The sequence below is a fragment of the Ammospiza nelsoni genome, chromosome 13 (assembly GCF_027579445.1).
Source record: "Ammospiza nelsoni isolate bAmmNel1 chromosome 13, bAmmNel1.pri, whole genome shotgun sequence".
NCBI lineage: Eukaryota > Metazoa > Chordata > Aves > Passeriformes > Passerellidae > Ammospiza > Ammospiza nelsoni.
Genome location: NC_080645.1, coordinates 7,662,501 through 7,685,000, shown reverse-complemented (window position 1 = coordinate 7,685,000; position 22,500 = coordinate 7,662,501). Strand labels below are relative to the sequence as shown.

Sequence of the window (22,500 nt, the reverse complement as noted above, 5' to 3'; positions counted from 1 at the left end):
TTGCTCTGGCACTGTGGACAGAGGCTGGGAAAGCAGCAGATGTTTTTGCCCATGTGTGAAAGCATGGCCCTCCTGATCTGAGAGGGAGGTGGCAGTGCCTTGGGGCATGCTTTCGCTGAAGTCACATGCAAATTTATCCTTCCTGAGAGTGGGGTACTGTAAGCTTTCCCAGTGGCTCAGTGGCCCAATAGTTTGCTACAGAAACCCTTTTGTTGCAGAAAAATACATATTGCTCTTACACTTAAAAAAAAAGCATTTTTGAGATGTTGCAACATAATATAGAGTCCAAAAAATGATTAACAAAATGTACTTTGCCTCTTTTTCAGTGATATGTAAAAATGTGGGATAATTTCTTAAGGGGCAGTGAATATGCTTAATGTATTTTGATTTTTATCAGATAAGACGGCTTTTTTTTTTTTTAGGGAAGCCCCCATTTGCAGAACAATGTAGGAGTCTAGATGTAAGAATATCCTTATTTAAAATAAATAAACTTCTAGGGAATATGTTGGTAGCCCAGCTTTGGTTTTAGCTATTGACTGAACATCATTCTGCAGTTGTATTGTCATTTAGGCTTCCTCTGATAAGCAGGCTAATGTGAGTAACATTTTAATACAAAATAGAAAAAGAGAGTGCATTTTCTTCATGAATTAACTCTGACTTGGCAACTGTACTTATTTAAAAAAAAAAAGAGGTCTATAAGTAAAACACTTAACGCTGAACTCTAAAAACAGTTACCCTGCTCCTTAAAGAAGTCCTGTTCCCATGAAGTTGCATGTGCTAAAGGTGTTTGAACACAAGCATAACCTTAGAGTAAGACAAAAATGTAAAACATCTGCTTCAAAAGAGGATTCATGCACTCTAAGGTGACTCAGTGGAACTCAGATTTCTAAATCTTTGGCTTAGAGATATGAAATTCTAAAGGCACCCAGGTGCCTTGGGCAGGTGATTGTCCTTGTAAATGCAGGTGATTCCATATGTGCCCAGGACTAACACCTCCTTCTGCTCATGTCCAGAGCTTCCAGGGTGTGAGTAATGGACCTCAGGGCTGAATGCAGGATTTGGGAGCTCAGCCAGATGCATAATAAATATTGCAAGACTCTGGTCTTACATGAGTGCTGTATTGGATGTAGGTAGAAGTGCTTTGTTTAATCAGGACTGTGGCACTCTAGGAAATTCTGGAGTGATCATATCTGTAATTCATTTTGCTTCTGTTCAGCATTTGTGAGTCCTGTATATTAGCCAATTGTGAAATATTTGGAAAACACATCATTGAAAGTAAGATTTCACATTTGTATTTTCCCCTAAGTGTATTTAACTGTTAATGAAAGCCATGGGACTGAAAGCTGTTGAGACAGAAATCTTATTCAGGAGACTGGAGCTGTAGTGCTCTCTGACTCATTTGATCCTCCCATGTCTCCTTTGGGATTCAACCGTTTTTAAAAGGAATTACAGATAGCAGTAGAAGAATAGCTTTGTCACTGACTATTCATTCCGTGGTGTTTCAACATAGGGCACAGATTAATGTAATTTATAGTGCTGAATTTTGTTTTCTGGACATCTGTTCAATATACCCCAACTCCTCCTCTAAAAGACTCTGAGGAGCCATCATTTGGTAGCAGCTAGAAAGTATTGGGCTGGATATTCACTGGTGACTTAAAGGTATAACTCTTTATGCATTGGATCTCCAGTGCCCTGAGCTATCCAATTGTCTGTGTCAAATAACCCCAATGTGCCTTGTGTCAAATATTACTGATGTCACTATTGACATTGTGTCAGAAAATGTCATACCTAATGTCTGTCACTGAAGAATGGTGGCAGAGTCAAAATTTGACAAAAAACACTTAAGGACAGATAATGGATGTAATGTGGATCTTTCTCGTTCCCCTAACAGAGAACCAAGAAAATTGTGAGTGTCTGTTCAAATTTTCTTATGCTGGGCACATTGCATGTTGTACATTTCTAGCTGCAGAGATTTTAGATTTGAACTTCTTCAAAATATCAGTAAACAGGGGAAATTATTAAAAACAAGCTTAAAGTGACCCCAGTTAGCAGGCACAGCTGCAGCTGGTGACCAGCTCCAGGTTGGTCCAAGGCAGGAGATGGCTTCAAATCCACAAGTGCAGTGAGGCCAGAGACACTGGACCATGAGAATCACAGAGGAGAAAACAGATTTGGTGACTCTCATTATACTTTCCTATATTATATATATAATTTATATTATTTTAAAGTGTTAAAGCTTTTTAAAATTTGAAGGTCATGATCACATCTTAAGTGATATTCATTGGTTTTGAGGGAAGGTGTTATTCCTATGGTCACTTTCCTTAAACTTTTCTAAATGGCTTTATGAGGCTAATTCTGGATCTTCTTATAGTGTTCTAAAACTTTAAGGGTAGGATCTCTTCCTGTGTGGATGTAGCCAAAAAAATACTTTAAACTGTGTCCAAAGAGAGACATTTTCAAGCTCTTTTGCTTATGGGAGTTATGGGATAATTTAAAATACCCTGATGCTGATTTGTAGATTTTTAGGGTTTTTTTAGGAGTTGAATATTTTGGTTTTAATTACTAATATCTCTTGTGTCTGTCTGGCTCATGGAATCAAGGTCTGCATCCCTTCAGAGGCAGCATCAGGGAGTTCTGCTGTTCTCAGATTGGACTGTGAGCAGCAGCATCTGGCAAGAGTTTGGCTTTGAGCAGACAACTATAGTTATTCAAAACTACTCCTGTTTAGTAGTAGTAGTAATAAAAATAAAATTATAGTGGACTGTAAAGCAACATTCTCCCCTGCTCCTAAGCAACTGCCTTCAGTTTTCTGAAGCAGATGCCTCATGTTGCCCTGAAAGCCTCTGGGCTCGTGTGAAGGAATGTCTGCCTGTGCTGCCCAGGCAGTTGGTGTGATTTGTTAGAGCCACGAGGTCAAATCTTGCCAAGCAGTAGAGAAATGCTGAGAGACAGAGCTTGATGTAGCCATCAGAAGGCTGACATGTCGTGAGCTGCTTTGGTTTTGCAGAGCTTTTCAGGGAGGGAAGGAGTGGGATGCAGACAGTAAACATGCTAATGTCTGGGTCAACACACAGAATCAAACACTGCTGGGCTGCTCTGTGTGTGAGTACCTGCCCTGTGCCCCACCTGAGCTGGCTGCTGCTCACAACCCCAGGGCACTGGCACTGTGAATCACCTGCTGCTGGAGTCATGTGTGGGTGCTAAGACACATAATTATTATTTTTTAAAGAGCTCTGAATTTTGAATCCATACTAAAATTATGTTTCTGGAACATCTTTGCCTAAAACAAAATAAAATATAGAAAATACAATGCTCTCAGATCATGAATAAAAGCTGGGCTGCAGGAAGAGTAAAATCCTTCAGTAGAAATATACAGGAAGGTAACAAGAATATAGAAGCAAAGCATTTGCCTAATTATCAGCATAACTGGATGTAACAAACAAGGAATAAATCACTTTTTTGCCTTCATTATGTTAAATTAAAAAATCCAGTCGTGGGCATTTACCTCTGAAATATACAGTATTTTCAACTTCAGAGCTGCCAACATTTCTCAAATAAGTGAAATGGCTCAGGTGATATTTAAGATGATTCGGTGTGATGATGAATAGCTCATTTACCATCTTACATTTAAACTCAGATCACACTGAAATGTGTGTTTGAAAGTCTGGATGAGTACATCTGGACTCACAGGCAGGTTGTCTTCCAAAAAGCAAACAAGAATCTTCCAAAGTTTTTATGGGAGCTTTCATTATACAGATCCTGTCCCTGAAAGACTCCTTCCCACTTACAGCCCTTCATTGCTATGAGTGTCCCCTGGTCCCTTATCACACGAGACCTCATCTGTTAGGGCCTTAAAATAGGTTTATTTTGAATTATTAAGTAACATAGGAACTTTTCCTGATGCGGTCTTGACATCAAAAGTGATAAGCAAAGGAAACAAAGGTTAGTGCTCAGCTCTACCTCTGTAGATTTGGTTCCAATCTGAGTAGTGGGATGGAACTAAAACGAAAGAGTTTTCATCCTTTACAAATTCCATCCTTTACCAATTCCATTAAAAAGTTTTGTTTTGATGGCCAAAATTGCTAAAGCTGTTCTGTTTGAATAAATAATATGTACTTTGAGATTCCTGCACTCTTTTCCTTTTGATTCTCAGATGCAATGATGAAGTTGTAGGCTAAATGCTTTCTTCAATTAAAAAGGGAAAAGGACAACAAAAGGGTAACTCCAGCAGGAGTGGGTGAATAACGTGCTCTACCAGAATAACTGAGCCTGATGTTCAGGATATTCACTTATCATGTGTGAAGTTAAATCCCTGAACTACCTTTTCAGAGCCAGGCATGAATGTAAGGCTCTCCCATTCAAGAGGAATTTCTTTATTTCATCCCCCTACAAGGTTCCTGTGGGTCCTTTGTTTTCCTTTTTCTTTTTTTTCCCTGACCACTACTTATATGAATCCTGGTAATGCTTAATTGTAGGGCCTGCTGCATCTGCCTGCTCTCTGTAGCAAAGGCATGAATTCTGAATTTGTAGTAATTCTAAAAACATTAATTCCCATAAAAATAGTTAATAGCCGGACTTCATGTTTGACAAAACACTTAGCATGGTCAACTAAGATGGTTAAGTTTGTTTAATACACAAATATAGTATGTTTTTATCCATTTAGTTTAAAATTCTCTTCCTCCTATTTAGTAGTTTGCTAATGAGAATACCTGTATAACAGTAATACTTTAATGGTATTTACTAACATAAATATTTGCTTTCTAGAAGCAATGTTACACAAAATTCCTCAACTGCAGTCTAAGCAACTGCTGGAATGTTTGAGGTAAGAAACCTGACCTTTGGGGAGGATCAACATCAGGAAAACAGAGTTTCCGCTGTTTGTGACTTGTGTCCATAGTGAAGGGGCTTGGAATGGCAGGAAGGTGACTGACACAGGCTGTGTCACTGCTGAACCCCAAAGGAAAGGTCTTGTCCTTATAATGATATTGGTAACATTTTGTATGAATTTCAGCATATCGTACACTCAAAACAGTCAGTTTGTCAAGGTCCTTTGGCAACAGATAAAGGAAAATGAATAGAGACATTAATTTATACTAAATGTTAGCAATTGCAAAAATCTGCATGGAAAAGAAGAATTTTGACTCAGCTGCTGCTGAAATTGCATTAGCTGGAGCTTATAGCAGAACAAAAATGTCTTCTTTGAGGCATCCTCTTTACCACATACATTCTGCTCCATCTCCCTCAAACCATTTAGCTGCCAGCCATTATTGTCAAGTGTTGCACTCAGCATGCCCCATAACGTGGTGTCCAGGTGGCTGCAGGTGGAGCTGCAGTGACAGTCCCGGTGTGCAGGCTGGGCAGCTCTGCCTGGGGCACAGCCAGGCAGGGATGGACACGGCAAGGGTGAAGTTTCTCCAGCCCTTTCTCCTCTGAAGGCCTGTCCAGGTGGTAGGTGAACATACTGGAGCTTTCCAAAACACTCCCACAGGTTTATTCTTGGAAATGCAGGAGTTTTGTGTATTCAGGTGAGTGTTGATGTGAGACTTGGGCAGGAACAGTCAGCTGGTAACATTTTTCCAGGGTGGGCTTACAGTTGAGATCTGGAATGGAGATACACTTTATTCATGATGCCACTTCTCTTACTCTATTATTTTTTTAAAGGATTTCTTTGCAAAGGGTCTTCTACTCTTTTTTCCTTCCTTAGCAAAGTACTCCTACTTAGCTTATTTATTTTTCAGCTTTAAAACATCAGCATTTTATAGATCTGAATTTCACAATGTGAGGATGATTGCTACGTACAATTTGCAAAATTGTGATTAACCAGCCCCTGTTTCGAGTCAGTTCTCCCTAATTCACAAAAGGCTTCCAAGAATAGTCTGCACAAAATTCAGTGTGCAAATTGTAGGGCAGATTTTTAGAGGGCAGTTTAAAGAATGAAGTCCTAAGGGTTTTATCTATATTTATATCTCTTGTTAAACCAAACTCTTATGTAAATGTTACAATCTGTAAATAACAAGCTGAGCCGCTTTCTTAAAGGAAAGATTGCATCCACATTTTTTGAGATTTGGCAAAATTATTAACTTGCACAATAGACTAATATACAAGTATATTTGGAAGCAACTAACACTAGCCTGTGTCTTCATCTGTATTTTATGGATATTTAAAGGTTTAAGAATACCTAGACCTTTCATTTTCCTGTAAAAATTGTCTCAGATTGAAAAACACTGCCCTTAGTGATGGCTTGAAAAAAATGGAGATAGCTTTTGTATACTTTTACTTTTTATAGCCATTAATGTTGTAGTAAATCTTGTATTATTGTATACAGTCTAGATTATTCTTCATTCTTTTGCCTTTGGACAGGAAAGAAATTACTGGCTTCCATCAGTGTTATTGGCAATCCCCATATTCTGACATCTGTTCCTTTCTAAACATTTTACCAACCTTGATGAAATGTAGTTTAGTGTTAGAAGCTGACTTGAAGAAGAAATTGGATGATAAAAAAATAACATTGATTAAACACCAGAAGTAATTTACCAATGACTATCAATATTTTGATGGCCATTGCAATTTATTGTAGAAAAGCTAGACATCTTATAGTAATTTTAATCATATATAAATCTTTGAATTAAACTGCATAAATGAATTCTCATTTTTTAAACAGAAGGATGAGAGACTGATCTTAGTCAATTTTAATCAAACTCTTTGAGATGTAGTCCTGAAAATGTTTGGGGCATATTTTACAGATGCCGTGCAATACACAACTCCCCAAATTAAAAATCTCAATTAATATTTTGTAATACCCAGTGGAGATGTCATTCCTGATGTTGTCCTTTCCATGGAGCAACACTGGGATTTGCCCACTCTTGACCAGATGCTGGAGTGAGGGGCTGTCCAAGGCAAGGGTGGTGGGTGTCTGCTAAACCACCAGCTTTACTCACACCCCTTTTTATTAACTGTGCTTCATTAAAGTAAAGCAGAGAAATACAAGAGAAATGAATATTCCCTCTCAGGAGCCAAGCACAGAGCAATTATGGTGTGTCTTCCCCCACTCCATGGGGTGGCGAGCTGCAAGAGGAGCCTTGTGAGAGGCTGTTGAGGGCTGGGGCAAAAGCAGGGGTGAGTGTTTCATTTCCAAGGATTGGAACAAGTTAATTACTCAGTGAAGGAGGAAGTATGAACAATATCTTCTTGGCAAGGGAAGTATGTGGGAAATAAATTGAAAAGGGCTACTACAGAGTGTGTGTTCTGATACTGTGAGACGTAGATGCACAAGAGGATGGGAAGGTGTGATTAGATATTTTCAGGAGCACTTAGCAACAGTCTCAGTGGAGCTGTTGAGATTCATGGGATTTACTGTGGACTAGTAATGTTTGGGAGCAGAGTTTGGGCCATGATAAACTACAAGCCCATGCCCTGTGCGTGGATCCTCCCTGCAAGGAGGAATCTTCTCAGTGAAACTGTAAATGCTTCAGAAGGGCAAGGAAGGCGCATTTCTGCAGCTCTGTGTGTCTGTGGACCTGTATCAAGAATGAAATTGCCATTCTTGATGAATTCACTTCATTGCACTAAGATTTTCAAAGGTGGAATTACTCCTCTAGCAAAAGGGTCTTGGAGGACTCCCAGGCTAGTTTTTGATTCCCTTACCTTTGAGAGAAACTTGAACCATGGAGGGTTCAAGGTAGTTTCTAGGCTGTTTGAAGTGGAGGGGATTTGAGAGATTTGTTTTCTCCATTTTACAGAAAATTTTAATTTGAAGAAAATTTTTTCTAACATACCTCCTTTAGAGGATTCACATTTATTATCAAAACAGTTTTCCTTTAATTCCCAAAAGTCATGTATGGTAGGAGTAACTGAGGAGTCTAAGTTAAAGGGGTGTATAAACTGAAAATTTTTGGGTTCTGATACTCTGTGCTAATCATAAAAACAATTCATATGTTTCAGCCAGAGACCTCTCAGCATGTTCTATAAATTCATTCAAAGATGAATGAATTCTCCCAGTTCCTTGCTGAGGATATTTAGTAGAGAAACTGAAGATTATAGACAAAATGTCACTTTTTGAAAGTGCATTGTTTTTCTTACAACTGATTTTTTTTTCTTTTGAAATCAGGTTGGATTCAATTGTGCTTATACATATACCTACCAGGAGTGCAGTCTGGTGGTCAGGAGACTGTTCTGGGAAATGGGATGACTCAGGTTCTGTTTCATGTCATTCCTGAGCCCAAGTGTCTCAGAGTTAACATATAAAAACAAAAATAAAATTATTTCTGTGCAAGGCAAAGAAACAGGACTTGGTTCTTCCCTGCTGTAGTGTGTTCCTGTAACCACCAGGAGACAGAGATCTTCACTCTGTCTTCTTCCAACAAACTAAAGTCAACATCTAAAAATTAATGCAGCTCTGCGAAACAAACTTTTTGAATACATTAAAAAAATTCTATTTAATCCCCACAAAAAAAAAAAAAAAATTAGAGAGACATGAAAGAACATTGCCGTTGCGTGGTGACATTCAGTAACTCTTGTTCAAGGAGGGGAAGGCTCAGTTGTTTGCCTGGTGTCCCACAGCTCAGCAGCAGGAGCCTGGGGCTGGCCCCGAGTGCTGACTACCCAGGGCCGTGTTCAGGCTGGGGGTGCCTGCCCTCCTGTCACACACACAGGGCCTGGTGGCCCTCCCCTACCCTCTCCCAGGCTCCCTTTAACATATGGCCTCAAAGCTGTTGACGTTCACCTGCTCAGATATCTGTACAAACTACGGGTAGGAACTACATAAATATCTAACAGATGCACGCGCTCACCCTGGGATTAATGCATTCTGCACTCGGACCCGTCAGCATCACACCCCTTCACAAAGGCATTTTATTTTTTCACTTGCTCATGTGGTGTACACCTGTGACATGCTGGCAATGCACTTGCTTGCAGTGAGAGAGCCCCTTAGGTTCAAAGCTATCCTTATATCTTTGTTCCTTTATGCGTGAACCTTTTGAGGTTTTCTCTTAGTGTTCAAAAGGCTTGAGCGTGGCATTACATCTTTAAAACCTCTCCTGACCCTTTTTTGAATATGCTGAATATAAAAGCAGAAACAAAGCAAGGAGAACTAGATAAATAGATGCAGGGAGACATCATAAGGAAAAAAAAAAGCTCCTGAGCCTGCCAATATTACTTCATGCCTTTTATTGCAAACCTGTAAACTAACAATAGCCCACCACCTCACACAGCTGGGTGTGTGAATTGAAGGTGTGCTGAATGTGTGGGCTTTCCAAATGTAGCACAATAACAGCAACACCTGTGCTAAACCACTTTGCATTGATTTTATTTTTTTTACAATATTTGAAGTCCTTCTCTTTTTAGAAGTCTGTATAGGGGGGAAAAGAGGACTTGCCAGGTTTAGTTTCAGTTTGAAGATTTATCTCCCAAGGTTTGATGGACCTGTTAGAAAACCATGTGGATTTACATGTACAAAACCAAATGTAAGATTGAATCTTAAAACAGAGGAAAAATTGTTCTTCTTGTGGATCCAGCTTGGCTAATGTACATTGGCTTTGGCTAACAGGCTCCTTGCAGCCCAGTCCTGGTTTGGTTGGTTGTTTGGTTTGATTTTAAATTTTTTTCTAACTAAGCAGCCAGTGTTTCAATAGCCAGTTAGAGCAATAAAATGGTTAAGAAAAATACTAATAGTCTGTAAGTGTATATCTTAAGGCACAACGCTGATTTAAAATTATTAATATTCAATAATTCATGGTTGTTTAATGAAATGACATATCAAATCAGAAAAAGTAGAAGTGAGAAATTTCTGTAACTTAATTCTCATCACTGCAGAACCATGTAGTTACTATCACTGCTATTATTATCTCGTAACATAGATTTGGTTTAGTATTATGTTTAATGTTAAATTTCAGGCATAGAAACAAGATGCTTTTCACTGCCAAAATATTCACTGTAACATTCTGGGCTATGAATCTCAGAATGATAAAGATGGGCACCATTGTTAAAATCTAAGCATACCTTTTTGGTCACTTTGTCAGCAGTATAAATGGGTCCAAGGGTTGCTCACAGGGCTAGTTAACCTTTTCTCCTTTAACAGCAGCTGAATTTGAGGTTCTTTTTCACCTAAGTACCTACCAATTTATGTCTGTAATTCCTATTAATTCTGAGTCGCTCTTTCTTACACTGTTGTTACTTGAAATGGAAAATATTGGTTACAGTCCAAGAGAAAAATTTATAGCCTGTCATTGTAGCCTTGTGCTATTTCAATATCATAATACAAATGCATTCCCTCTTTGTGATAAGTGTATTTTTCCTTTTACTTTCTCATGCGATGTTCAGACCCTTTCCAGACTTACTTTGTCTCTGTGATCCTAGAGAATAAATGCTCAAGGAGCCTTTAAAGATATTTGTTACCCTTTGAAACAAGGGAAGCAGACTCTCTTGTTCTCTGTCACACTCAGGCTGGGGCTGCAGAAGGCAATTTTTATCTTGTATAGCTAAAAGTTGGGGCTTGTGGTACTTTCCTGTTAGGTCACCTTATAAGCTTGTGGATATTTTCTTACATTTTCTATGGGAAACAGAGCATCCTCCAATGTTACGGAAGATAGAGAAGGTTTTCTGGGCCCAATCAAATTCCTGTTGATGTGTTTAGCGAGACAGAGATGGGGCTAAGAAACACAGAAGTGCTGCTTGTTTTAGAAGTGAGAAGGAGACCCACTGGAAAAAAATTTCTTTCCAGTAATCAAGGGAAGATGGGAGTCTCACAGCAGTAATGTGGACTCCTCTAATTACCACTTCCAAGTTATTAGCATCTGGAGCCCTTTTTCCCTTTCCTATCTAGCAATTATGGAGTGGGATAGATTAGCGTGTTGCAGAGGATGTAGAGTGGACTAAGTTTCTGTCTGTCGGCACTTGGTTGTTTGCTGAAATTGATACTTTTAGTCCAGGCTTTTTACCTGCCCTTGATCCCAGGCTGTTCTCTTCATAGATAATGTATATTCAAGGACCATGCAAATTGTTTATTTACTTCTCTGCCCCCTGCCCCCACCAGAGAAAAAGAAACACATCTTAAAAAGCCAAAGCAAACCAGTCAGACACATGTTTTGCACATGAAGAATCACGTCTATAGTAAAATGGGATCCATATGTGTGTTTTGGATATGATCATCAATGCTGCGTTTAGCTTTGCCCACATGCCAGGGTCTATAGGCTGCTGCTGAAAGCTCAGAATTTTCTTGCTAAATCACACACAAAATTTGAACTTGAGGTTGCATTAATGTCATAAGTTCATAGTTTTCTGTTATTTCTTTCCCCATGTATAGTGTCCTTTGTTTATAACTCAAATCCTCTCAAGATTAAACTTTAAAAAGACTCTGTGATTTAATGGACTTAGGATCAGATTCTAACCTCCAGTGTGGAACAAGCCTGACTGTAGCACTCAATAGCAATAAAGGATTGTTTGCAGTTGTGAAGCAATGCCCGCCAAACATTATTCAGAAAAAAGATGCTGGGATTAATTTTTGCATGGATGAAATATTCAGATGAATGTTAAAAGACTGTGCAACAATAGATGGTGACATACGCAAACGGTAAAAGAGAAATTACTATCATTCCAACATAACACTGCACTAATTTTTTTCTTTTCCCCACAACCATAAATATCTTCACTTCAAGTTAGCATATTTCTTTATGTGAAGTCTTTTTCTATCTTGTACATATGTCCTGCAGAAGGATCTGGAGAGAGTGAAAAACTGTCCTCCTTGAAACTGTTTGCAGTTTGAAAATTTATAAAGATAATTGACTTTTCAGTTCATCTTCCAAGTTTTGGACTTGTTCATGAGTATACATTAATTTTATTCCTTCCTTGCACTTTCCTCGAAATAAGAGCTATCTTGCAAGTTTAAGGTCAGATCTTTGCTGTTGCTCAGGTACTTTGCACTCCTCTGGTTGTGGAAAACATCTGTGGCCTCCAGAGGATTTGAAATGCCTTCTTTAGACAATCCTCAGCAAGTGGCAGCAGTAGCCACAGTACCCCATCCCATTTTTCCCTCTGAGGACATGCTTGGGGCAGAGGGAACAACCTGTGACTCTGTGATCAGTTCCTGCTCTGGCTAAACACAATGAATTGACCAGGGAGCAGTTCTGAAGCTTGTTCTACTGCACACCAAGTTGTTAGTGGGGAATCTGAAAATTATTTTGGAGACTAGTGCTATCACATCTCAGTTATTTTCAGGAGATAGGAAATGAGGTTCAGATTTTAAATATGGAAATATCCTTCCTGTTTCTGCACAGAGTTTAGATGTTTTGGGGCACTAAAGCTGTGTAATATAAACAAACCAAATTTAAAAGTAAGTAATGCTCCAAGCAAAAGAGGTTTCAGGAGGGGAGAGATGTCTTTGTGGAATTCATTTTCTTGATTCTCTATCCTTGTCATCATGGTCTTGATCTTGAAATATATAGCAAGCTGCCTGCTACTAGCACTTTGTTATATAGTAACTTTTCAACCTTCCTTCTGGGGTTAGGTGATCAATTACTTTGTAAAGAAAACAGGGTGTTATTTCAAAAGCTGTGTTTTATTTTCTTTTATAATTATCTCCACATCAGTCTTCAATCTGGACTCTTGAATTGGCCACATATGCACACAGACTTGCATGTAAAAGAGCTGTGACAGCAGACATGTGATGCTTCCATACCATAATTATTCTTTGTATCAGGCTCCCAGTCCTTGAGAGATCTGAAAAATCTACAAGAAAGCTGGTTTGAGTGTACCTGTGGGAGTCAGAACTCAGCTCAGATTTTTATGTCATTGATAAATAGATTTCTTTAAAAAGGAAAGGAAGTGCCTTTAACTTCTTATTGTCTTAGCTTTGTATTGGAGAGCAGTTTCTTAAAACAGTAGACCCACAGAAGCAATGGCATCAGCTGGAAATCTGGTCCATGTGAGTGTTTTCGTGAGTTGTTCTTGCATCTTCCCCTAAATGTTCTTGTTAAGTTTTGTGGTTTAACAATCATCTCTCAAATTCTTCTATGGAATGTATATTCTCCTCATCTGTTGCATAAGAAATCCATATGAAGATAAGAGGGTTTTGATTTTTTCAAAGGGGAAATGGTTAAGCTGATTTTACTGAAGTGCTATTGCTTGCTGAAAGTACATGTATAAAATACATAGAAATAGCTTCATTTCCTATCAGGTGACCTGAATATCTTATCTATAAACATATTATTTAAGAAACATATGCATATTTTCATATCTAAGTTGATCTTTTAAAAAATTTTTTTGACTTCCTAAGAAATCCATACTTTAATGCCTTAAGTAATAATCTTTTCAGCAACAGAAGATCCCAGGGAGTTTCATGGGACTGAGCGGTATGTCAGGACTAGAACTGTAAAATGCACTTGAAAATAAGGCTAAAGGAGATCAATCCAGGTAGCTTTTCACTTGGCCAAAAGAGAAAACATTTTGGCTGCTCAACAGCCAGATCTCATGAGAGCCTCAGGTGGGAGTTCCTTTGGTTCTGATGAGGATGTGCCTCCTTGCAATGGCATAAACACATAGGGATTTCTTTAGAAAAACAAACACCAGTGCTTGCATGAACTCCCACGTGAAACCTTGGTTTCACACCCTCCTAGAGAGGGGAACTGCCCCGTTGTGAAGGTGCAGGAGCCCCCTGGCAGGTCACAGAACCCCGCAGTTGTGCCGTGCAGCCCCGGCGCTGCCGAGGCCAACTGGAGCCGTCGCAGGCCGACATCAGCAAATCAGTGGCTAATAAAGACAGGCAGCAACAGCAGCAGCAGTGTTGGCCTTCTCCACAGCAGGGTACCACAGATGTTTCAGATAACAAAGTGAGCTTCGCTGACAGAACATGTGTGTAATATATAAAATAATGGGAACCGAAAGAGGGGGGGAAAAAGAGGCCACTCCAATCCACCCATGTAAAAATGTTTTTTATTTATAAGTGAGCAGCTGAATACGAATGTTGTCTGCTCCCATGGAAGTAAAAAATAGCAGGCTGATGTGGATGAGAGACTTCACATGGTTTCCAGCAAAATAGACAGTGCATTGAAATCTTTTTCTTGTCCCCAGACCTACAGCTGGGGCAAATCCATGCAATTTTATTTTCTAGTGATTTTACTTTTTTACCTCCTCTGATGATATGTCTGTGCTGTGACTGGGGAGGATCATGGCCAAAGTTTCCTGTGTAATGCTGAGCAATGCTGGAAAGTTTTTGGACAGGACCAACTTTACCAAATAGTTGCTACACTGAGGATTTTTGCAGGGTGGACCTGGAATATGCAGTGATGATCCAAAAGTACCTGGAAAAAAAATCCCAAGAGCAGCTCTCAAGTACAATAATTAGCTGTGAACTGGAAGAATTACAGCAGAAATCCCTGTTTTTATGATATAATAGGCTTACCCTCTACTGTTCAAGTGTCCCAAAGTAATAGGATCAACCTCATAGTTGAGGAAACCTTGGGTGAAGGAGACTTTCACAGGTCTTTTCTGCAGTGGTGCCAAGGGCATGAACAAGAAGCATGAGTGGGGCGCCCTAGAAATTGCAGGGTCACCCAGTGCTGGTGGTTGGTGAGAGGTCCCGCCGCTGTGTAAGGGCCCCATGTTGACTCTATGTGTGCCCTGCTGAATTAAAGCCTGCAAACAGGCCAGGAATATCACCTGGGATGCCTGTTTGTGCCCCTCCATGCCTTCTCCATGTCTGTGCTGCATGGCCAGCGCTCAAACAACGCGAGCGAGAGCTGCCCAGGGGGGCGCAACTTGTCAGCCTGCTTTTGAAGGGTAACAGACAATGGGATTCTGCAGGGTGGAACAGGAAGCTCCTATCAGAGGCTAATAAATGTTTCCTTGTAAAATGGGGAGATGCTTATGTGAGTCCAGATATAAAGTGAAAGTGAGACAGCTCTCAGAGGAATTACTGAGGTAATAAATGTACTTACTAGGGCAGTGTGTGCCAGAGCAAGACAGAAATGGGCTAAGACCAGAAGAAAATTAGAACCTCAAGCGCAAGCTGAAGCTTGGTGGTCAGATAAAATTCAACCCTTTCCTCTGAGAAAAGAGTGTCTGCCCTGACTTGATTATCTGGGATTGGTGTGGCCGATGAGAACAACAGTGTAGAATTTCTGCCATGTGTCCTGCTTTAAGCAGTAAGACATGAACACAGAATATGGTAACCAGCTGAAAGAGGATTTGGCTCTCAGCATATGCATATTTTATGTACAGATTGTGCTGTTGCAACTCCAGGACCTCAATGGGTCAGAGGCTGTTCGTGTGTCGGATTATTGCGGCATGTGGCTAAAATCCTTTGAGGCTGCCGGTGGGATCTGAGCTTTGGCCCAGCACAGTGCCCCTCTGCTTGTGCAGGATGGGGTTATCTCACCTGTGAGAGGTGAGGGCATACAAATAACTGTAAAATCAACATGAAATCAGAGGTGTAAGATCTACAGTAGATGTTTCTGTGGCTGAAGTGTAACTAGATGTTAAGCAAATTGCTCTAAAAATCTTGTGGCTATATATGTGTTGTGGTTACTTTAGCAAGGTTTATAATTTTAGTGTTTATCTAAAGCCAGGTATGTAAAAGCAGGAATTCTATAATGTATTCCTGAACTAAAGAAAGTTAAAAAAAAAAAATCCTGATTTTTTTTAATGAAAGTATTTGTCCTTCTCTGAGCAGCACCTTATAAGTGAGATCCACCTTGAACATGTCAAGGTCAGAATTCAAGACACAGAATATGCTCATGAAGCTGCCCAACAAGATACCTTTATTCAGCCAAATTAGAAAACTTGTGTGTAACCCAAAAGATCAGAATAGAGTCCTTATTGAGCAAGGTTAGGAGGGATAGAAACAATCGGCTTATATAGAGTATTTTTACTTCATAGGAATGTGGTTCTGATTGCTGAAAATGTATCCTTTGCATGAAGTACAAGCATAATCCTATGCCTACTTTGCCCTTTGAGTAAAAGTATGCTTAATAGCAATTTCAGGGGGAAAAAAAAAATCTATTTAAAGCCTGTTGAGCAGAATATCCACTTATAGAGGGAAGCTATAAGTGAATAATGTTAATGGAGTTCTGTTTTGTAAAATGCATAGGACAACTAATAGAATCAAGCTCCTATAACAGTGAATGATTGAATTACATTTAAGAGAGTACCTAATTTATGACCTTTAAAGATAGTTTTATAGCTGTCTGTTTTTGTCAATCCTAGACCACCTTCATACAAAAGTTTTTAGAAATCTCATCTCTCACTTTATATTATGGTCAGAGGACCTTTTGTGCTATTGTATGTCAGTAGTTGCATTAAAACATTTAAGTAGGCCAATTACTGAAAGGGAAAAAAATGCTTTCTGGAGAAAATTATTATACCTGTTTATAGGAGAAGTTCTTAATCTGGGAATAACTTTTGAGCAATAGGAAAGAAGAATGACCTGACCCAGGGTCTCCTCAGAAAAAGAAATTATGCCCTATAAATACCAATTATTGAGTGTTCTTCCCTCCAAAGAGTGGATTTTTGTAAAGTAGAAGTTTGTGCACAACTTCTGCCAATCACTGAGATATTATGAACAGAAATGTGAAGTTCTATACTCCTCTTTTTTTTTTTCCCCCATTTATTTTTGCAGCATGTGTTTGTTTTTTTGGTGTGAAACTCTGATTCAGTGTTATTTTGCACAAAGGAAACACTCAAATTTGCTGCACACTTGATTAAAACTGTGTGTACTTCTATCAGTTTTTAAGAGGCTGCTCTTGCAGTCATTTGATGCTGGTTTTACCTTGCTCTGTTCAGGAAAGTCAAGTGAATTTGAGAGCCCTTCCATGTAGCATTGGAATTTATACAGAGATTCTGCGTGGGAATACCTTTCCCTAACTCTCTGCTAAGTTTTACATAATTCCTTAAAGCATTCTACAATTTTGTTAGCTTTTGTGCTGGAGGGTTCTGCCTGCTGTGGTGTCATTGATTGCTCGTCCTAAAAGAAGGCAGAGAACAAAGGTGGAATAAGCTGCTAATCTTCTGGATCAGCCAGATGTCATTCAGTGGTATATGGGAATTTAAGGCACAGATCCTTAAGGAAAAGGGCACAGAGAGGGGCTGCGAGGCTGCCAGAAGCAGCCCCTTCCTTGTGGCACCCCACGTGCCAGAGCACTGCTGTGTCATGCTGCCTTAAATGTGGCTTTTGCCTGCTGGGTGCAATGGAGCTCTCTGGGGAGCATCACATTTCCAGAGATCTACAAATGGAATTGGCTACTTTAAGAATGTGATCATCTGATTAATTTTTTTTTTTTTTTGAAGATCAGTTTAGCAAGGAGGACCCTAGCACTTTATAGGTCTTGCTTGTTCGCTGCAAAAGCTCTGTGCTGTAGCTCTGAGTTCCCATTGAGGTAATGTCAAAATTCTTACTGCTGCAGAATCAGAGCCAAAAGGGCTGGACTGCATGTGCACAGCAAGGAACAGACTAGAAAAAGGTTGTGAAATTTCTGTGGCTGATCATACTTATGGTTCTGTCCTTTACAATGTAAAGTAAAAAATGTATTGTTTTACACAGAAGCTGCATTATAGGTCAGGCCTTTTCCTAACCAGCCAATTGAGAGTGGCCCCACTTGACTCCCAACACAATTTACTCTGACCATTAGTTAAGGGCTGTTTCTGCTCTGTCTGTGGTGTTCCCAGCTCCATATGGTGGTAGCTTAAGGCTGATCTACGAGTAAACAAGAAGTGCAGGGTTTTGGTCACACAAAGGTGTGGGACTCAGTTTATAAAATTAAAGAAGAGATTAAATGCAGAGGAAATACTCTGTTTCTCATCAGATATGCCAGGAATTGGAGGTTAGGTCTCACCTCTTTTTGTCATGCTTGTTGGTCCATTATTTCAAAGTAAAACTCTCCTTTGGAGGTATTTTTTGTTATTTTATTGATACTTTTCTGAAAATGAAGTTCCTGCACTATGCTGTATGTTCAGTATTCACAACAAGGAGAGATTCTGGCTTTGCCCCAAACTGCTGACAGTCTCAATACTTTTACAGCAAGCATCTCTGGAGCACTGAGGAAGATTTTTGGAGGATGAGAGGGAATGTCAAGCTAAAGTACCGTAAATAATTTATAGACCTCAGATAATTGTCCTGTGACAGCTCCCAGTGCTTCCAGTTTCTTCCTACCACCCCTATTTTCAGCTATCAGTTATAGAATCTTGACTTAATATTGCTAATTGCATAGTAAACAGAACAATATTGTTTGCCCCAAGACAGATTACCATTTCTCATTACAGAATTCACATAGACCACAAATCATTGATACCATCTCCACCAGTTATAATAAAGTTTATCTTCAATCTGATAAAAAGCATGTACTGAATAATAACTGTTGCTCTTATTGTAAGTGGTTTAAAAACATGCTTTTTAAAAAGCTGGGTAGTTCACTGAAGTTGCAATTCTGCATTTGCCCTAGCCAAGAGAGGTGAGAATTGGGGACAAAAGTGGTCAGATTTCCTAGCCTGACTGTGGGTGCAGTGTGTGTGGTGGCACTTGACAGCTGATGAACCTCTTACTGTTATCACAGTCAGCTAAACACAATCAGTCCCACTTTCCCTGCATTTATCTGTATTTGTACTTGAACCCATTGTTCAGTGCGTTATGGATTTGCATCTTTAGCTTATTCACAGAGAATTAAAGTGCACTGGATGTTGTAAGAAGGTTTATCTCTTCAGGTCAAATTCTAGAGATCCTCGTTGGTCTGCAGGTTTCTGCCTCAGTCCTGAGATGAGCACTTGCACCTGCAGCAGTGCAAGGACAGGCACTAAATCCTCAAGGAAAACTGCCTGAAAAAACAGGTTCATTTTACTGATGTCCCACCACTGCTTATGCACATGCATAGATGAAGAAGAAATAATTTAGTATGACACAAACCACCAAAATCCATACAGGGGATACCATGGCAGGAATATGGATACTGCAGTACTTTCCAGTTTTCTTACAAAGGTGGAAATCTTCCACCTGGTGAATTTAGACACTCCTTAGGGAGGTTAATCTTTTAGCCCTGCATGTTTTTATGTCATACATACTGAGATGGAAGCAATTGCATCATTGTGTGTCATTTTGAACAAGACTGGCCCAAATGTTAACTGTCACAGCAGAACTTTGCATTTTGCTACTTCCTTTCATTGAGATGAGGCTCAGCCAGCAAGTTCAGCTCTAAATACAAATTTCCTCAAAGCCTAGCTCTGCTCCTGAACCAGGGAAATGCTAGTTTGGTGAGAAATCCTAAAACCTGGAGCCAGTTTTAAAGTTCAGTGATTTCATAAAACAACTGAAAATATTGTGCAAGTCCATCAGGGTTTGGACCAGGGTGTGTGAAGTTGTGATTGAATCAGGTTCTGGTGTAATTCTGTGGGGAAGCAGGGATTCAGAAGGATTCTTTCAGAGTTGAACCCCAAACTCATTAAAATATTACAATAAAGTAATTAATGCACATGGCCACTAGACACTCTTAAAATGTAAATTTCACAGCTGTAAGAAATTAGATTTGTTTAAAAATAACAGAAGGCTCAAGTACAAATTATGGAGTAAAAGCCTATAAAATTTCAAACTTGGTTTTAAGGCACAGGCTTTTTTTTTTTTTTTTTTTTTTACTAGCTCATTTACTTCAGCACTAGTGTTCAGAAACTGAATTCCTTGTCTGCCTTTTGCCTCTGATGTTGTAGTTAGGCACCAGTGTAGAGTTGAAGAGTTATAAGGATTTCTTATCAGAAGGTTGGACTTGAGAACAAGGCAAAATTTGCAAGGTTCCTGTGCCCCATCTGAAGCCCATCTTTGTTCAGGAGGTGCAGGCAGAGGTTCCCTGAGTGCCTATGTGAGCTGTTTGCACAGCTGGGAGGACAGGTAGGAACAGCTGTTGGAAATGCTGCTTTTTCACTGCACGTGTGTTTTGGCTGGCATGAGCAGAACTTGACCTCTAGGAACTGCTCAAAGTGGTGAATGCCCTCAAATCATTCTGGGCCACGGAGGACAAGAAAATTAAAGTGGCTTCGAGGTTCAGAAGCAATGGAGCCAACTGCCTTTTTCAAGAGATGTAACGTATCTTTTCAGTGCAGAGCTCTTATTCCAGATTCTCCAGCCCTTTCTCACCCATTGGTGTTTACAAACATAGGCCTGACTGTGATGCAAGAAAAGACTTTGACTAGCAAACGTCCAGCAGTGTATTTCAGTCGGTTTCCATTTGAAGCAATGCTGAAATACAGGGCTCCACCATGGCCTCTTGGCACACCAGCTTCAGCAGAGTACTGAAATGGCTGAAGGAAGGAATTCCAGTCAGAATATGTTCCAGATGAATCCTGTTGGAGATCCATTTCTAAATATATGCTACGTGCCTAACTATTAAAAAGTTCAGATTATGACCCCTCTAATGTTATTTTAATGCTAGTTTTTAAAATGTAATTATAAATCAAATTGCATTTGATATCTGAAGCTGACAGTAGTGAGCTGGAACACTAAGAGCTGCTTTAAAAATAACCCCTCTCAAACTTTATTACTGGTTTCAGAAAGGGAAGTGCAAGTGGACAGGCCAGATTCATGCCTGCTGCTCCCGTCAGCAGACAGGACAACTTGCTAAGTGCCAGTTGTGTTCTGGTTTACAGATACACAGCACGGGAGCTTTCATCTTTATCTGGAGACTGCATTTTCAAACTTTGAATATCTCTCTGGGAGCTTAAGTAGAAGACACGAGCTCATTTAAATCATGTTTCCTCCTTTCTTTTCTCATTCTTAACCATAGTGAATTTCCCCTGAAAATTAAGACTTCTAAAACCTGCACAGGAACCCAAGAGTTGAGAAAAGCAGGACATTTGGCAAGTGTAAAATTTTGGGGCAACACAAAGTAATTGCAGGGAAGAAATGCACTCAGTGACTTTTGTGCTGGTCAATGGTATCTGTACGAATGTAGTTTAAAAAAGGGCTGGAAAAGATACCAGAAGGACAGAGCTGAAAGTCTGTAAGCATTCAGCAGGGTTGAAATGTTCTGTTCAAATAATGGCTATAATGATTTTGGTAACTCCATATTTCTTTTTCCCCCCTTTTAGTAAATGTAAATGTTTGCATTAGATACTCCTGTAACTCGCCTAAAAATGAACTAATCCACAAAGAGTGCATTAGAAACTATAGGCTTTGAATTTCCATTTATATAGGTGTAGTTTAAGGGGGAGGAAGGGAGGGAAGAATAACTGGGTAGGTAGATCTGAACAAACAAGTCACAGTGACTCCTTAGGTACATTATGGATTTTTTCTTTTCTTGTGAATGTGGAAAGTATTTATTCAGTAGTTACTTACAGAACTCTTCAGTGAATAATGCATTTTAAAAATCTTTATTCGTAGAGTTTTTTGTTTCGATTATTTATAAATTTATAGTCATAGCTGGTTACCTAAATCATGTTATTTCTTCTGTTCCCTGATTGCATGACTTGCGTATTTGCTTGATTCAATACACAATGTAAATTTTGAACGTTACAGCTGAACATACATCTCAGAATTTTTGTTTGGTTGCTCAGTTACATAAATCAGCCAGTTAGAAGAGGGAGGGGACGTACCACATGATCTACTTAAGCAGCTAATACTTTAAAATTTTGAGATTATATATCTAGAAGTATACATTTTGACCACAGTATGTAGATTATATAAATTGAGTGGTATTATTTCTATTCCCTGATTAATGGTTGATGCTGTTACATCTACAGAATGAATGTCAATTCAAACTTCAATTTGAAATTTGAAGTCAATGAATATTTAAGCATTCATTCTAGATGTTGACTGTGAAGACATGCTAATATTGGTACAGCACATATGCTCCAAATTTTGCAGACAGACAAAAACAGAAAGCAGTTACGTGTTTCTAATGCTGTTAACTCAAAATTTTACTTTGAATTACAATGTTTTATAATATTTACTCAGATCTCATTTTTACCCTTTTTTGCAGATGGAGAAACCAAGGCAAAGAGGTTAAAGGATCTCTCCTGAGCCCCAGAGTGTGTTGATGTCTGTCCCCTCTCCCTAGACATGTGCACAGACTACTAGACTTCTCTGCTCTGGCTGCAGGTAAGACATATTCTACATACAATGGGATCAGTTCTTGAATTGACTTGAATAATTCCCAGAAAGGTGGGAGAATCTCAAATAACTAAGTGTAACATATATAAATATACCTTTATTCTGGTTGAATCCCTGGAAATCACATCAAACAGACTATTATCTGTTGCAGACATAGAAAAATCATGGATGCAATGGGTTACATAATCGCTAAAATGTGTCTGTGCCTTTGACAAGCATCCTTTTTCCTGATAGTTGTTAAACAGCTGGTGTGGTGGGTCATTTTTTTCTTTTCCATCCTCAAATAATACTCTTTAAGGGAAGGACACCTAATACTTGTGACTTGAGATGTTTTATATTGGACTGACTGGTGGCAGATGAGAATATGGATATGAAGGAGTATGTTTAGCCTTTGAAGTGTGTAGGTTGTGTTTGCTCTGGAGTTGCTG

General features: G+C 39.3%; 1 protein-coding gene across 3 annotated transcripts in view; it reads left to right on the top strand.

Annotated features, from left to right (window-relative positions):
• ZNF536 (zinc finger protein 536) overlaps positions 1 to 22,500 on the top strand; it is a 331,239-nt gene that overhangs the window by 70,045 nt on the left and 238,694 nt on the right. For 2 of the 3 annotated variants that reach the window (XR_009419374.1, XM_059481763.1), the window contains exon 4: positions 21,942 to 22,060. The gene's annotated coding sequence lies outside the window, so the exon portion shown is untranslated. Of the gene's footprint in view, positions 1 to 8,107; positions 8,279 to 21,941; positions 22,061 to 22,500 lie in introns of those variants that run through there. The other variant, XR_009419375.1, reaches the window with a different exon arrangement.